The sequence below is a fragment of the Motacilla alba genome, chromosome 4, assembly GCF_015832195.1.
Source record: "Motacilla alba alba isolate MOTALB_02 chromosome 4, Motacilla_alba_V1.0_pri, whole genome shotgun sequence".
NCBI classification, from domain to species: domain Eukaryota; kingdom Metazoa; phylum Chordata; class Aves; order Passeriformes; family Motacillidae; genus Motacilla; species Motacilla alba.
The window spans coordinates 47,361,087-47,378,352 of NC_052019.1; the positions used below are offsets into that span (position 1 = coordinate 47,361,087).

Here is a 17,266-nt window from a genome sequence, read left to right on the forward strand (position 1 = left end):
GGGGGTAGAAACAATCAAAACCAAAATGGGGAAAGGCCACCCATCAAAGGCGTGTTGAAGGGATGTAAGCAGCCCTGAGTATACGCACACCAGTCCTGGAACTTCTCCTGGTTAAGTAGCACATCCTATTTGCCAGCAGTTGCTGTCAGAGGAGCCTTTCTTACCTGTAGTGATGGAGCTGCAGACTATGATTAGGTGAGGTTTTGTTTCAGGGACCTGCTCTAGGGGAGGTACTGCTTGTGTAAAGGCTGCCTTTGCTCAGATTTAGAAGTGGTGTATCTTCCAAGGAGAAAAATTATCTCATTAACTCTTGGCGAGGAGACGGTGTGCAGCCAGCATGGTCAGCCAGTGCTCGGCATGGTCTTTGTCACACACTGCAATTTGTAATTGCTGATTACTTTTTGGCTGATGTTGAAAGCCTGCCCAGAGTGCAAAACAGTAAGTAATCATCCTCCCCCACCTCCAGCCTCATTCAGTGGGAGCCTCACAGAAGAGGCAGGCAAGTCTGGCTGAAAGAAAGACTCATAACCTTTGGTCACATCAAACTCTCCAAAACTATAAATTAAATTCCAGAAGTATCATGCTGTAAGTATGTTTTGTGTATGAATGCACACGTACTTAATACATTTTAGAAGTGTTTTTTTTCCCCTCCTTCTTCAATTTTTTTTTTACCAGCTATTTCAGTGCCTGGGCTTTGGGGACTGGGATTCTTTTGGGTGTTTTTTTTAATATTGATCACGGAGCTTGGGAAACCATGGGATTTCTCATACATAAGTGCATCCACTATAGGGTTGTTCTTGTTTGCAGTCAGGAAGTAACCATTATCCAAGCATATTTTTCTAATATTTAGAAGAAAAACGGTATCTGGACCAAAAGCCATTATTTTTTGTAGCTTTTACAAGTGATATACTAAGGAAGTTGAAGTTGCATTGCTGTCATTGAGGTGATTAAATTTTGGAAAGCTCATATCAGTGAAAACAAAGGAGTATGCAGAAGATAAAGATGCTGAGTAGAACAGATGTTCTACTCAAATTTGTCTATTGCTCAATGAAACTCATTCAGCAAATGCTCAGTCTCTAACCCTGGTTCTTTCTTAGGCCTGTCCTGCACGCTCCCAGTTTTAATTTGTGTGTGAACGTAGGCTCTCATTGCCTGCCTACTTCCCCTGCCCCATTTTCCAGCTACATGGAAGGCAACCTTCATTTTAATAGGTAAGAACAGGAATTTAGGGACCAGTTTCCTAAAGAGGGCAAATCTGGGAAACTACACTGCCTAGTCACCAGGATGTTGTTGAGTTGGCTCGTGCTGATGATTCCTGTGTTGCTGACATGTGTGAAACACCAGAGCTGATGCTGACAGATTGGCTCACATTGGAGCATCCTGTGGCAGGGTTTGTTTTGCTGGAGGCTGGAATTCACATGTGTGCTGTAGGTGGCATTTATATTCTGTTTTGACAGAATCAGTGTGTGAGAAGCTCTTTGTGCTTGCAGGCTGCATTACAATGTACAATGATTTATGATGATACATGGAGGGATCATTTGAACTGTAAAGGTTTTCTCTGGGGAAGTCTCAGATAGCAAGGTAAATTAATGCTTTCTGCAGAGATTAATTATATAAAATTATGCTTAATTAAAAGAAATGTTTTACTGTAGCTTAATCAAAAAATCCAGTCTTCAGTCTCCAAGTGGGCCTCTTTAGATATCAGTAGGGCTGGAAATATTGGCAGTGGGACTTACAGTCAGGTATTACTGGAAGAGTTTGAACTTCAGACCCATTCAGAGGGAAAAGAAGGGCTATGAAAATCAGGACACCTGCAAAGTCAAATAAAATGTTTGTGTAGACATTCAGAATGTACTGACAGCATGCAAGGGTTTTTTACCATTAAAAAATAGTAGAAACTCTACTCTTTCTTCAGTATTCAGAGTACTTGCAGGTAACAGACAGCTCCCCACATTCTATCTGTTAACCACAGACAAAATGAGAGCAATTTAGTGTGTAGAGAGAACAAAGGGAATAATGTCAAGTGTTGCTGAACTAATTTGTTATCCAGAAACTCTCAACTAGTGCAAGTCTGGAATGCATCCGTTCCCCCCCGTATTGTGATTGTGTAACTATTTGTTTAAGAGGTATTCTTGTGTTTACTGCCTTTCCTGAAGCTGGTGTTTGCTTTGCAGAGCCCCTCAGGTAGGTCTGGCCTCTTTGGGAAGTCTAAGGCCCAGTCATGCATAAATGAGGGACACGTCTCATTAGCGAGCCAGCAGCTCTGATTCTCGGAAGGCATTCAAAGCATGACATGCAGAGCACCTCATGCCCAAGAAAAGATTATCAGATATGCATTTATGCCTCATGGGCAGGTGTTTAAGTGTCCTGTGGCATACTCATGGCATAAGGGTATCCTGAGAAATGAGCAGTTTAAAATGTAGCAGAAATTAGCATTATAGAATGTAGCAGATTCTCTCTTTGGATTTCTTTGCCCCTTTTTTCAGCTCTCAGCTATGTCAATTGTTATTCACCAGAAGTAGCACTGATGTTGATTGTGTTGGTTTTTCATGCCCAGGGTTTTTGGTTTTAGCCAACTTTTATATCCTACTGTTTCCCTTAATATCTTTAGGATTTGTGTACATCTATGGAGCAAGACTTCAGTATCTTCCAGTGGCAATCATTCAGCTTGGAGCTGAAGGGCTGGGTGTTATCTTAGAATCCTGAAGGATCCAAGTATCCATTTTTCCCCTGTGACACAGATCCCGTTTTGTGCCAGCCAGTTATTGTCTCTCTTCTCTTTATATCACCTCCAAGGGTATAAATGTTATTTTCACTCAGCCTGTGATCAGGCCGATTTCCTTACGGTTAAAATTGCACACAGGAAATCTGACATCAATGCAGCAAGCTGAATATCATGCTTAGAGTAGTAGCTTTGACAGCTGTTCAAGCAGTGGAGTAAATCTGATAGTCCTACTCAGCAAAGATCCCCAGCAAAATGCATTTTCAGCTGGGGACCAAGCTGGGCACTCCTCTTACTAAAAGCATCGGTCAAGAGCAGCCATGTAGATTTGGACACAGAAAAAGAAAAGTAAAATGAAGCAATCCAGGCTGGATATTTGCTGGTTGTGTCTCACAGCCTGTGTCTTTTATTAGAATTCTTGGTGAGTAAGAAACAATCACTTTTAGGAAGAAAACTTTGAGTCTGATCTGTCCCTGAATTTTCTGAGGAAATACTGAAGCCTATATTAAATAACATTGTTTTGACCAGAAGCTTCCATATTGAACTGTAGGAGGAAACTTGACTTTGTGCTCCAGTGTTTGATTTGTTGTGTTTCCAGATCCTTAACACAGTAATAGAAGTCATGTCTGTTCTGCATGTCTTCTCTGTGCTGTTAGGGCTTGATTTTCTGTCATTGCTCTGATATGCTGCTGTTCCTGCAATGAATTCTCCTATTGTTACCTCCCTTCTTTGTTTTCTGGGGTTATTATTTTTGCCATTTCGAGGTGCGTGCTTTCATGGCATTTCTTGGACGTGTTTCAGGGAGTGTATCCCAGTGCAAATCCGTGGGATGATATGATAATCTGGCATTTGACCGCACGATTTTGCCAGAGCTGAGTGTGAAATTTTACCAGACTGGGTATTAAAGAGCAATGTTGTTGCAGATTGCTGGCTTTGGTGTGGTGTTTATCCTGGCTGACTCGAGGGCTGTTTCAGCTCTCAGGTGTCCATGTGTAATACTGCAAACAGGTATCCTTCAGAACAGGGATCCCCCTGGAGCACCTTCCCTCAAGGCTCAGGGAATGAAAGCTGTAGACAAATCAGAGCTCTTCAAGTAGCAATGCTTACTGCTGTTAACCTGAATTTATGGGAGGAAGATTTTACTTGTGTTCACCAGGTGTCCAAGGTGTTAACCCTCTTTCCTTTTCATGCTGCAGAAGGAATCCTGTAGGTGTATTTTTAAAAAAGAACCATGTCTGAACTCTGTTGGACAGGGTTTTTTTTTGTAATCTGAGAACATTGTAAGGCAATTCCAAAAAGCAACAACCTTTTTAAAGCAGTTTGGGGGAATGAGACTCTGCCACTGGGCTGGGTAAATGTGTGAGGGAGAGAGGGTGCTGTTCATTGTGTGCTACAGACACTGTGCCATAAAGAGGACTGATAGCCCACAGGGTGTATCAGTGGCAGCTTGGTGATGAGCTCATATATTCAAAGGACAGAAGTTGGGAAACTGCATACAGTGACTGACAGGCTTTTAAATTGCCTTTGTCTGTGTTAAAAGCATTCTTAATTAAATTAACATTGTCCTAATGAGAGACTGCAGTGCTGTCTCAGGGAGCAGCCGTGCTGCCGCTGGCCAGTGGCATCAGTGTCAAATGAGGTGTGGGTGGGAGAGAGCTGGTGCTGCCCACCTGATTTACCAAAAAACTAAATAACTGATTTGCTCAGCTTTTGTTCCAGTTGGGCATTAGGGTGGGAGCATGATGATAAGTACATTTCCTTTCCACTTTTGCCACTACTTTCTTATGGAAAAATACACCCACTCTGCTTTTAGCAAGGAGGCAGCGTAGAGTAGAATTATGTGAAAGCAAAACTGAATTCAAATTGACTGAAAGACAGGATGTAGTGGTTTAATCAAATGGAGAGCTTTTCTGTCAGAGATTGAGTTACTCCACACTGGAAAATACATTGACTTGTTTTATTTTTGAATCTTTGACATGGGTGGTCGAGAAGTGGAGCTCTATCCAGCTGTATCGCTGATGTGTCAGATACATGGTTTCAGTTTCATTTAAGAATTGCCTCTTGCTTCTTTAAAATATACTTGTTTCCAGATTTGTTGTTTTCTGGGTTGCTGTTGTTTTCTCTTGAAAAAAGAAATTGTCAAAACTGACAACTTTTCATAATTTATGAAATGTTTTCTGTGTAGGGTATAATTTCCCCATTAAATGTTTTTTACTTCCCCATGAAATGTTTTTTAGGATATAGCCTTCCTCAATTACAGCAGAACAAGAAAAACTGCATCTCTCTTTAAACTGAAAGAGTCAAAGCGGACACCAGCTCTGTGAACTCAGGGAAGAGCTCTCTTAAAACCAAAAAAAAAAAATGTGTCTGGTCTATCTTTTGCCAGAAATCTATTCAGAAGACTGCCAAGTGCACATACTGAAAGGGTGGGGGGGAAATGCTGTGACCTCCTCTGTGATGTTGGGTTAGCAACCTGATGCCCTTCCATTGCACTGCCCTTGTCTGCTGGAGGTGTGAAATAACTCTGAGCAGAAGAATGGAAATTAATAGGTGATAAATTTATTTTGACACAGATGAGTTGTGTTATTCAGACGAGGAAAATTGCAGGCATAATGCATTCAGGAAATACAGTGAAGCAGTCAAAACTCAGAAGTTTGTGAAGCATATTTAGATGTCAGCATCTCTGACAAGTTTCAATAGCTCATACTGTTACTGAAAATTAAAAAGGGCAAGTTTTTCCTAAACTGTCTGGAGGTTTGTTGGACACATTGGGGTCAGGACTCAGAGTTAACTAGATTTAATTACTCTGTTCTAGCTTGGCAGTGCAGACAGCAGTAGCTGTACTGACGGTGGAATGCTGCAGATTGACATGAACTGTACAGATAGAGTCCAACCAAGATAAACTCATCTTTTCATGCATGTGCTGGTGTGTGTCCTCAGGTGTAAAGTTCCTGCTTTGGGTTAACAGATTATTCCTGTGAATGACTCCTCTTTCATGGTGAACTTAATTGGATAAACAAGATGTTTTGAGGAATATGTAGACCTCTGAACTATAAACATCTTTTTGCCAAATGAGATGTACAGTGATTACATTTCAGAGAATGTCATTGCACTTTATCAGGCCACATGTTCATTCCAGGCCAAACACTATGAAAACGGTGAAAACTTATGGATTCCTTTGGAGAAAAGATCATTCAATGTGGCCCAGACCTTCACTGGCAAAATGATAGCAAAAACAAATATTGATAATATTGCTATTAAAGATATATCATTTTTTAAGGGAGTAAAAGTGATTTTTAAGGAAGATATTCGTGGAGGAGAGAATTCTTAAAATGGATCTCTTTCTGTTTTGGAGGTATCTCTTTCTGTTTTGGGGGTGAGTGACTGATGGTGTTTCTCTCACCTTCCTCAATCCCCCTTCTCCTCAGTTCCAGGCACTTAACTTTTCATGGAGGAGGTTGATGTGACAGCTCTTGTTCAGCTGAACCTTTGCTCGCAGCAATTCCTATAAGAAATATTGATTTCTTTTTGTCTACTGCTGTGGGTCAGAGTATCTCAGATTTAGAGAGGATCCCTTCTTTTCTGTATCAGAGAGAGTAGCTGAAGAAAAATCTTGCTTGCATTCTGAGATCTGACATAATTTAGCATTATGAAATGCTGAATGTTGGCTGTGAAATGTTGGATGTCATGTTTTCCCATGTATTATATGGCAATCCTGAGGTGCTTAAGAGACCTCCCACTAGGCTGTGAGGGGGGAGATTATTTATCTTGTATATTGACCTTGGCAGGGCCTGAAATGAAACTTACACTCAGGAGAAAAACAATTTTATAATGCTGAACGAAAAGAGCTTCAAGTGCTGTTAGCAGCTATGCTGAATTCATCTGAGTGAGGTTTCCTTTGGATGATGGCGCTGTAGCAGTCAGGAGAGTATTGCAAGAGTCAAGTCTTTTTTCTTTTTTTTTTTTTTTTTAATATTTTCACATTAAAAAATACCCTAAAGAAGAAATGAGAAGACTCTTTTGGGGCTTTTGTCTGTTAAAGCAAATAGCATAATAGATGGGATTCCCCTGAAAAAAAACCCTTGTTCATATGGGGTAAGTGTAAGATGTCTCATGGATCACAATGGCACAGTATAAAAGTATTAATTATTGTAGCATCACCTGTTTGGGCACTACTGACTTTCCAAAAGCAATCTTTCTCTTGGAGTGGCACAGGATTTTCTCCATCAATTCTTTAGTTATTTTCTAGTCTGAGAGCCCAGTGCCTTCTCTCCTGCCACTTTGTGGCATCACTTTTTCATGACCACAAAGGTGGTGTGAAATGCACCCTGACCCACTTGGCATTCAGAGCATGCTGATGTTAACAGTGATGAATTGCATGGTGGGAAGAGCAGCCTGGAGGCATTGCTAGGAGGCAGCAATCTCGGGCTGCTGTCAGCCTCTGGCACCGTATCAAAATATCCCAGAACTGTCATGCAGGAAGCCTGGTTGCCTGGCTACTCATTGCACAGTCTGTAAGCTTCTGTTATTTTATACAGTAGGACCGGTGGCACAGTTTACTTTTTTTCTTTTTTTTTTTTTAATATAAAATGACATTTTGTAGTGGAAATCTGGGGCATGTAGAATTTTCCCAGCAAAGAGACAGAATACTGGTGGTGGTGGTGGTGGTTTACCATGGCGTGGATGTTATTTATCATTTATTTCTTGGTCATTTTTTCTTCTCTTTGTAGCAGTCCCTGAATTTGAGAGCAGCATCAACAGTGGCGAAGTGAGCGAGAAGTTTGATTAACCAGAGATCAAGAGAGCTGCAGGACTCAAGTTTGGCCACATGATTACGGCCCAACCTGAACTGAACAAAGAAATTTTGGGTAGTCTCCAAGAGGAGGAGCTTAAAATTAGGTAAAACAAACCTTCTGGCTGAAGGTCAGGAAAAGTACTGCAGCGTGATCCCTCCATCCTCTGTTTACATCAGGTACCCCTGCAGGTGCCAGCCCTGCCCAGTTGTGCCAGGCACAGAAGAGGGGATCACTGGGGGTTTCAAAGCCCACCAGGCAAGGCACAGGGCAGATAGTGTTTTGGAGGAGTTCTGCAGGAGAGGGAGGATAGGTAGGATGTGCTATTAGGCCATGCAAACTTTGCTTTCTGTGATTTTTGGCTTAGAGCAGGGTGGGTATGTGTATGCACTCCACATGGTATTTTTAACTAGCTCATGTTATGTTTCATTGAACCCTTTCTAAATGTCAGGAGACTGAAAGCTTTTGTTACAACAAGCAGAGCCTGGCAAACTGCTGAGGATCTGCACCTGTGAAATGGGGAGAACCTGGCACAACAGGGGAGGTCTTCCCTTCTTACGTAGTGCCTGCTGCCCCAGAAACCCCTAGGGAGAGGTTTGGGAGGTCCTGCTTTCCTGCACTGACCAGCCTTGGCAATACTTCTCAAGTGATCCTTCTTACATGTGTCACCTGGATGTATAAATAGGTATATATTTTTTCATATATATACACATGAAATATATGCCTTGTTCTCCCTACATAAATAAATGTGTAGCATTGGAATTGGCTGCCTGCTAGAGGCATGTTCAATTTGTTATCTGTTGCACTTCACTGTAGCTTCTTCAGAGGTGGTTGAAAGTTGATTTTCTTTTATTTTGAAAGTTTATTTTATTTTATTTTTTCATTTCCAGTGTCTGTGAGAACAAATAAAGAGTCTAGAAATGTAGATAAATCGCTGGATTTATTGCAAGAAATAGTGACTGGAAGGAAAAATTATTACCTCTTTTTTCATGGAATTTGGCTCTTTCTCGTTGAAGTCTTTTCTCCTGTTTCTGGACTGTTTTTCTTGTTTTCCTGCCTTCTGAAACTAGGTGGAAGTTGTTGATAACCTTTTTTGTTGTTGTTTTCTCATCCAGCAATTATTTGCATTTGGCTTTAGGGAGTTCTGGAACCCCCCACCTTTTTTTTTTTTCCTTAACTTTGACATGGAAGAAACAAAGTAAATTTTGTGATTCTGACATACATGAGAATTGAATATAATTTCTGACTAAATGAATGATGCTGGAATTCACGGGCCAGAATATCAGCTGATGACCAAACAGCATGGTTTGAACTAAAACCTTCATTACTGATTTGCTGCCAGCTGAATTGCTGGGACTGTGCTTCCCCAGAGCAGCAGCATTGCTCAGCTTAGTTGTGCTGTCTCTGCAGTGTGAGCTCCAGGAGGGAGCTGACATGGGTGGGCTGTACTGATGGGTGAAGCTCTCCCCTGCAAGTATCTCACAGTGTCTTGTGCTCATCACTGCCCCAGGACAGAGATGTGGACACTGAGTAGAGGGAAAAGAGCATTACCGTGCAAGGGAAACATTTTGAATTTCAAGATCTGCCATTACAGGCTGTGGGACTCGTTGTGTGTCAGCAAGGTGGGTTTGGACTTGAAAGAGGCTTTTGTCTAAGGGTGTGCTGGCAGGAGCAGGGGGACTGTGACAAGATGCAAACCAGAGCCATGAGGGGCTGCTCCAGAGATTGCCACATCTTGTGGACTCACAAACATTGAGGGCAGCAGCAAGGGTGATATATGGCTGCAGAATTGCTCTGGCAGGTACAGAACATGGCAAGAGGCAATCCCTTCTTCATAAGGGAAGGTTGTGCTGCCTTTTCTCTTGCCTCAGGCAGCAAAAAGCTGATTTCAGCATTAGGAGATCGCCAGAAGGCTGGAAAGAGTAAAAGGATGGAAAAAAAGAAATAGGGTCAGGAGCTGGGAGTGAAAGGTTGATTGCTTGGGAGTGCTCTCCCCAGCATGGACCATGGGCAAGCAGAAATAAATTGTGGGTATGAATAGAAAATGGATGCTTACTGAGGAGTTTAATTGAAGGTTCAGACGATGAAACCAGGAAAAAGAGCTATTTGTCCTAATTTTAATCTTTGTTTATATTTGCATAGACTTAGAAAAAATGTTCTGCATTTTATACCAGAGAACAAATACAGAGGAGAGAGAACAGCTAAGTGCTCTGTGTCTCTGCCTGCTATTTTAACGAGAGGTCCTCATGCTGATATGGGTCTGTACCATCATTTGCTGAGGATTCTGTGCTTTTTTAAAAATTACTAGCTAGGTCACAAACTCATTTTACCAGTCATCTCCTGAATGAAGGAAACAGTATGATTGTTGAAATGATTGTTAAATGGTTGATGTTGGTGCTCCTTGGTCAATTTAAAATATTAATCTTACTTTTTTAGGGTATTGAGAGTGTTATTATGTGGATAGGCTACATTTCACTTGGCTTTGGTTCACTGGTTTTGTTTGTTGAAACACTGGCAATAGATACAAGTTTTTATTTTCTTTTTTTAGTATACAGAAAGCCCAAGTTGCAACATTCAGGACATGGACTTCTTGAAAATGTGATGGAGTCTCAGGGCAGGAACTAAGTTGGTTTCTTGCTAGATCTGAGCTGCTGCCTGGGGAAAATAAGCAATAGAGGAGAGGCTACAAAGAGAATAATTTTTTTTCTTTTGACAGCTGGCTAATCTATCTGAACTTGGAAGGTCATAGTCAGAAGGCATAGAAGGAGTAATAATAGCCAAGTGTGTTTTAGAGAATGCCCTGCTGCTTTTTGGCTATTAGGAAAATACCACAGGAATTAATTTTTAAAAATAGCTCAGCATTACAGGCACAAGGGGTGTGACTGTGGCTGCAGGAAAATGTTCTAGCTTCTTTTTTCCTAAAGTCAAAAAAATCCTGTTTGCTTAATATTTATCTCGAGAAGTAAATTGGCCTCTCGTGCCAGAGAAAACAGTGCTTGGGTTCAGCAAGTCCTGAGGCAAAGAAACTTTATTATTGTTTGGGCAGGATCTGGAAAATGCTGCCAGGTGCAGTGCTTGATACCTAACTTGAATGTTCCTTGTAGATGGGGAGGCCTAAACTTGAGAGTATGCAGCTGAGGAGAAAGGCTTTGATAGCCTGTTTTTCATCAAAAGCCTGAGACCACAGCAGCAGCAGAGAGCTGGAAGATGGAGAGAAAAAAAAGTTTAGGTCTTGGAACAAATTGGAGGGTAAAACACTTTTGGACAAAGTCCAAAAGCTTTGTGAGGAGGAGGAGGAGGAGGAAGAGGAAAATTAGTGTGGGGGTGAGAGATCCAGAAGGCGGGAAGCTGTACCCCCACGTGGTGTGCTGTGGTGGGCACATGCAGCTCCAAGCTCACACACACATTTACCACGGACAAGGTAAGAAACACTCCAGCTCTGAGTTGGCAGCCCTGGCTGCTTGATCAAAGATTTGCTCATGCTGGGAAGCAGCACCAGTGGCCACTCACCTGCTGGCAGTCAGGGTACCCTCAGCATCCCCAGCTCCTGGGGCTGCCCTGGCACTGGGGCGGGGCAGGGCAGGGCAGGCCTGATGGGCTCTGTAAATTCAGGAGGTGATGCTTCATGGACTGCCCAGCTGGGAAGGCTCAGAGGCAAATGAGCATTCTTCCAGTTTGATTTATAGAGACTTGGTTTGAATCTGCTCACACCTGGAGGCTCCAGCCCTCACTGAAGCTGGGCCAGCAGTGGCAGGCTTGGGTTCTGCCAAGAGCCAGAGCCTCGGCTCAACCTCTCCACCAGCCCAAAGCTTTCAAATGGCTGGAACTAGAGGAGACAGCTTGAGGAGGCATTTTACAGGTGAGCATGTTCAAGTGTGGTGTTCATACAATTGCTGGCAGCTCTGTTGGAGAGCTTATGTGATAGCTTGATGTCACTGTGGGCTACACCAGAAGCTCTGCAGCAAAGTAGCAGTATCCTGAAATGTGAAGCTGCAAGAGCTCTCCCTTTGTCTTGTCCTCATGCTGTCCTGGTTTCTGTTGGTGCAAATTCAGTGTTTAAAAGTCTTGGAATGTTGGTAAGCTTTGTTTAATTGAAGAATCTACTCTGGAGCCCTTACGGTGGTCTGCACATGAGGTAAGAATGACATGTTGTACCTAGGTAGGAATAAAAGCAGCTGTGGTGCATGGTAGAATGTGATAGGGAAGAGAGGGATGTTGCATTTCCATTCTATTCAAACAATATTTCTCACTTTGAGTAAAAACTCCGTTTACAGCATCCACTTTGAACTGCTGCTTGGATGTTTGTTTCTGGAGAGCATGCAGTGAGTTTCCCAACAGTTTGGCAAGGGACTGTTAAAAATTAACTAGAAGCTGAGATAAATCACATACAAATAGCTCAGGGAGCGTGGTGAATTCATCAGTGTCTGATGTGCTTGCTTGTCTCACGGCTGCCCAAGTTCCTTTGTAACTTGTTTTGGGTTTTTTGGCTCTGAGATGCCCTGTCCAGCAGTTCCTTCAGGAGACAATGTCAGATTTCTTTGAGCAGCATTTTAATGTCCCGCCTGACTCTGGTGGTGAAAAAGGGATGAGTGAAAAGGGTCCAGGCTTCTGGAAGTCAAAGACCTGTTAATAAAGTTTCTCCCCTTCAATAGTGCTGGATAACAGAAGCCTTTAAATGTGCTACTGCTTTGAACTAGCTGCTGTTGTAGGTTAGGCTGGCTGACCTGAGTCTCTGTGGCTGAGTGTCAAGAGGACAGTGTGTGGCAGGAGAATTTGTCAGTTCAAGTGAATGGCACTTACCTCCTCTGGTAAGGTAAGTGCCATATAAGCATTCACTCACTTCTCTTATCTGTCGTGTGGGTGAGTTTATTCACCTTTCTTACAGCCGTATGAAAAAGGGTGTGGGGAGGTGCACAGAGAAAATTTCTACTCATCCTTGAATGAGTTCAGGGAGCTCACAAGCAGCCTTACCCCCTCAACTGGAAGGCTGGTGGGCAAGGCTTGAGACCACTGGAGGAGCCTGTGTCTGTTCCTCTGCAGCTCTGTGCAGTTCCCTTGTGAGTGCAAGATGTTTCTCTTCCCCAAAGGGAGCTGTTGCCACTGAAACATGAAGTATGTATTGAGTGTCAGGACAGAGCCATCATTCCAAGGATATTTTTAATAGCAAGGTTTGAAAATCCCCCTCACATAATATTTTGCATGCTGCAGGATTACCTTGTAGTTGCTGTTGGCAGCCTCAGGTGGTTTGGAGATGCTGTGTTCCCAGGCTGCTCCAGGCAGACTGGCTGTTGGAAAACTCACAAGTCTTTGTCAGTTCAGGGCCAGAAATGGAATCCAGTTATTTTGCAGTTGTGTACTGCTGAGTGCAAATTGCAGGATTTCTTGCATTCCCCATCTGTGCCCCCTGTAGTTTCAAGCATAGCTGCTTCTTGAAGTGTCACAGTTCCAATCTGTCTGCTGCATCCTCAGGATATTGCCTTATTTGGGGGAGTTTGTGTGGTTTGTTACCTGCAGACTCGGATCCAGTTGCAGAACATGGGATTTCAGCTGGAGCAGCAAGTGCAGAGGGTGCAGAGGGTATGGAATTGGTCTCCTCTGGTGAGGGTCTCCCTTTAGGGAGGAAGCAAACTTCCATATCAGGAAGGGAAAAGCTCTTTACCTTCATTAGAGCACATGAAAGTTTGAATTTTCCCAGTGTCTTTTCAGTAGCCTAGCTGATACCTCTGGCAAGACCTGAGAGGAAAATGAAGAGAGTTCCACACATTAGGGACCACCTGGTCACAGCCAGCCACAGAGAGGGATAGTTATCATTGTGTTTGCTGCAATGCCAAGCACACTCTTGGACAACGTGATACCCTGGGAGGGGATGGCTGGATGAAAGATGAGGAACAGAATTATGAAGAACTTGTGTGAGAGGCTGTAGGCTGGAGCTCTGCAGCCAAACTGTAGCTGAATCCTTACAATTCCCATCTAACTGCCAGTGTAATCTGATCAAAGGCCATATGGTGATGAAGGCATTCCTTGACGTAGCATGTACTTTCTCTGCCTGTTTTTTGTATTCATGTAGTATTTCTTCAAGCCAGTCACGTACCTTTATTTGGCAACCAAATTACTCAAAAAAAAAAACCTGGTAGAGGGGTTCACAGTGAATTTCATAGTGAGAGTGCCAGATGAGCTGCCAGAATGCCAAGGTCTCCTCAACCCCCCCCCCCGCAAAACTGCCTGATGTACCTTGTGAGTAATTAAACATCACTCAGTTCTAAGAGGCAACCTTCAGTAATAGAGCTCAACCAAGTGTAATATCTTTAAAATTAGGATAGAACCAGTGGCATATGACAGGAGAGTGACTGAATTGCTCACAGTTTAATGACCTCTAACTATGCAACAGGGGTTCCTTGTTCCCATGTGAATTGATGTGCACCATACATTTGTGGGCTTTATTACTAGTGAGCAGTTCCATGGCTTCAAACCCTGTGTATTCATGAATGGCTAAAGGAATCCTCTAGACTATTAGCAAGAATCATGCACATTTCAGAGAGAACACTCAGCACTGGGACATGGAAACTTTGAAGAGCTCCAACAACTTTGGTCCTCCAACTGATCCAGGGAACTGAGGTAAGATGCCAACATTCTTTGAGCCAACTCAGAACTTCAGAGGGATGGAAGTCAAAGTGTCTCTCTTGGACACCCCTCTGAATCATCTTAATCAAATTTCTTGCATTTATTTTTGTAATTTAAAACATAACTGGCACTGCTCACTACTTATTTGCATTTAGCTCTCCACTTACATTGTGCTGTTGTCAGGATGGTCTTTGCTGGGGATTCTGGTGGTGTCATCGCCAGCTGAGGTGGCACGCATTGCATGAGCTCCCAAATGAGGAGCTCTTGCTTTTGTGCTAGACTTGAACCCAGGGGTGTGAGAATCAGTCAACTTTCATTGGAAGGCTTTTTTTTTTCCTGTTCTTTGCAGTTCAAAGATGCTGGTACTGAACAGAAGTGTATGCATGCCACAGTAATCCTGCTTCACACATAAGGAATTCTGTCTTGAACCATTCTGATAGAGGAAAAAAATCTGCGGAGGCCACTTCTATAATTTTTTGACCTAAAATGGGGGCAGTGCAAAAGGCAAGTGAAAAGGTGATGTGGTCCCCTGTTTCTGTGGTATCAAAACAGTGATGGTGTTTTCCTGAAAATCCTTGAGAGTGTCAATCTCAAATTTTAGCACTGGTGTTGCATAGAAATGCAGTAAAAATCATTCTCTGAGTACACACTATATTTTGTCTTTAGAGGTGTTTGGCAAACTCAAAACTAATATATCAAGAGTATTCAGGATAAGAGTCTGAAACGAGAACATGAGCTGCTGAAATGCAGAGCAAGTTAAAACGTGGGAGAAAAGTGTGACAGCAGACTATTCCTGGCCTGAAGAGAAGGTAAAAATTCAAAGTGTTAAGTTAAAAAATGACTGGGAAAGTGCTGTAGTAACTCATGGTCAGAGGAAAGCAGGATTTGGCTGTGTCACAGAGAGAAGCATCCATATCCTGTATGCCAGATGGATCTTGGCTTCCTTGCTCACAGAGTACAGGTTTGGAAGAGGTCACACTAATGCACAATGAGAATTGGTAAGAGCAGAGCCACTAGAGTGTGATTGGATTCATTTTAGACTTACAATCCTGAAAACTTACATGGGGCTGGCTTCTGAAATCTAGAGGTGGTTCAGTCTGTACTGTTGAAGACTTGTCTTTATGCTCCCTGATGATCTTTGGTCTGTTGGCATTTTAAGCAAACGGAGCATTACAGGCATTCCAAATGCAGTTCCTCATGTATCCCTAGGTCTGCTTGATGCAGTAGGTGGGGTCTGAGAAAGGAATCTCCTCAAGCTTTGAAAGTTAATGCAGTGATCTTTCAAATCATTACTGAAACTCACCACTAAAATGTTTTGCATTTCTTTCTAAAGTTGCAGTTTTACACCAATGCATTTTTCAACTTCTTTTCTTGTTTCTAATTGATGTGGAAAATCTGAAGTCATAAAGTGCTGTGTGATGACAGGATGTCAGGATTAAACACCAGGAAAGCTTCAATAATTTGCTATTTGAGAGATAGATCTATATAAACAAAAATTTGCATAGTATTTAACTGGTCCTCACTTGCTAATTAATAACTCTGTATGTGCAACATTCACAATTACAATTTTAAAGACAGCTATAGTTTCTTGTTGCAAATTTTTGAAGGCAGATTGAGCAGCTTTCAAGGTGAGTGTCACAAAAAATGGATGACTAAAATCAAGAGACTTGGGATTAAGCTATCTTTCTGATAAATACTGTGCTTCATTTGTAAGGAGAAATAACTTCTAATGGGGTGTATAGAGAGAACCCTGGCACATGAGTTGGAGGCAGCTGCTACTGTGGCAGCTTTTCTCCAGCAAAACAGAGCAGGATGGTGAAGGCTGCTGGCATAAATGTTCTTTGGTTCAGTGTTGTCATCTGTTGACTCCCTGAGTCTTATGAGGGCATTTATTGTATTCCCCAACTATGGTAAAACCTATGTTGACCTCCAAGTCTTAGGTAATTTATTGAAGGAAACCTAGGGAAGCTTTTCTTCAGAATGAATTGGCTTCCCTAAAATCACTCACTAGTGATTTAGTGATATGGCTCTGACGAGAGATGAGGGCACTGTACAGAATGGAATCTAGAACTAAAACATCTTGTCTTGGTCCCTTCCATTCTGCTGATTTTGATGTCAGCAAATTCATAAATGCACACTGCCACTGGTCCCAGTACCTGTCATTTATAAAGAATCTTTTTTTCATTATCTTTGGGGGAAAGAGTTAACATGTCTTTTACGAACATTGAATTATAAACTGGCAAGAGGTTAATAATTTGATAATTTTTTTCATGTTAATTTCCTGTTACATGTTAGTGTAGAAATTACATGTTAGTGTAATTTCTTCTGCGTGCTTAAGTATCTAAGCAGGAATTTCTATTGCCTATTTACTAAATCCAAAACTATCATCTACTTCATAGGAGGACCTCAGGCCATATTTTCATCTCTTTCTTGAGGCGTATATGGAAAGGGCAGTCCTTGCTGAGGTGTATGGCTGGAGGGAGCTGCCTAAAAAGCACCTGGAGAGCAAGAAGTGGAGAAGGATCCTCACAAAAGAACCTCTGAGAGACCTTACCTTGTCTATCCAAAACATGGAGAGAAGGCAACACACAGAGTCACAGCACCACCAGCTTTGGAGGTGAGTGACCTACAGCCACAGCAGCTGCCCCAGAGCTCAAAACCACTGCTGAACACCCGTCTTGTCCTGCAGCTGTCACAAGGCTCTACAAGTCCATGTTTTATTGTAGCAATGAAATGCATCGATAAAACAGAGACCTGAATCCTCCCCTATCACCCGCGTACTTATTGCTGTCTACCTTCTGAATTAATCCAGATTCTGGGTTCTAGAGACCATTTGTAAAAATGGAAAAAACTCTGACAGGGGTTCCATTTTAACCAGGGAATCTTAATCTCAGAAACCTGTAGTAATATTATGAACCAGACTAAAAACAGGCTAAAATGTGGTAATCTTATATTCCTTGGCATCTAACAGCAGTTTGTGCTGGTTGAATCAGAGTGAGGAATTATGGTAGCTGCTCCTGCCTGTAAAATGGGCATCCAATATTGCAGAAGCTCTTAAATTACCTGTGAGACTTCTCTCAAAGTTAGGTTGAAAATTGCCATTCTTCCTTCTGAATAATAAATATAGTAC

The 17,266-nt window shown here is 42.3% G+C and overlaps 1 long non-coding RNA gene across 1 annotated transcript; it reads left to right on the plus strand.

Moving 5' to 3' along the window:
* Positions 1–8,826: 8,826 nt before the first annotated feature.
* On the plus strand, positions 8,827–17,265 carry LOC119700583. Its single transcript, XR_005256815.1, has 3 exons — positions 8,827–14,130; positions 14,486–15,134; positions 16,536–17,265. It is a non-coding gene; the product is annotated as an uncharacterized LOC119700583 (long non-coding RNA).
* Position 17,266: the final 1 nt, after the last annotated feature.